This window comes from Colobus angolensis, unplaced genomic scaffold (genome assembly GCF_000951035.1).
Source record: "Colobus angolensis palliatus isolate OR3802 unplaced genomic scaffold, Cang.pa_1.0 Scaffold9, whole genome shotgun sequence".
Taxonomy (NCBI): domain Eukaryota; kingdom Metazoa; phylum Chordata; class Mammalia; order Primates; family Cercopithecidae; genus Colobus; species Colobus angolensis.
The window spans coordinates 6,892,190-6,892,773 of record NW_012122931.1 but is presented as its reverse complement, the minus strand read 5'-3'; positions in this window follow the sequence as shown (position 1 = coordinate 6,892,773).

Here is a 584-nt window from a genome sequence, read left to right as displayed (position 1 = left end):
AAAAAAAAAAAAAAACCCACCAGTGACATTGTAAGTGAGGGGAGAGCCCAAGACGGAGTCCTGGAGCAGGTTCTCTGGGGTCAGACTGGGGACCAGGGCGGGCCCATTGGTTAGGATTGGGTTTGGCTAGGAGTGAAGAAAACCCCAAATAACAATGGTTTAAGCAGTCATTGGCACCCAGGCCTCCATCTGATTCGACCCCATCTTTAGTGTATGACTTGTACCTTATCATCCAAGATAGCTGCTCAGCTCCAGCACTGCATCCACATTCCAGCCAGAGAAAGGCATGCCCTCTTCCTGGGAGGACAATTCCCAGTCACTGGCTGGGAACAGTGGCTCATGCTTGTAATCCCAATGCTGTCGGAGACTGAGGCTAGAGGATGGATCACCTAAGCCCAGGAGTTTGAGGTTGCAGTGACCTATGATCATGCCACTGCAATTCAGCCTGGGTGACAGAACAAGAACAAGACCCTATTTAAAAAAAAAAAAAAAAAAAAAGGTAGCGGGGAGGTTGGGCACAGTGGCTCACGCCTGTAATCCCAGCACTTTGGGAGACCGAGGCGGGCAGATCACGAGGTCAGGAG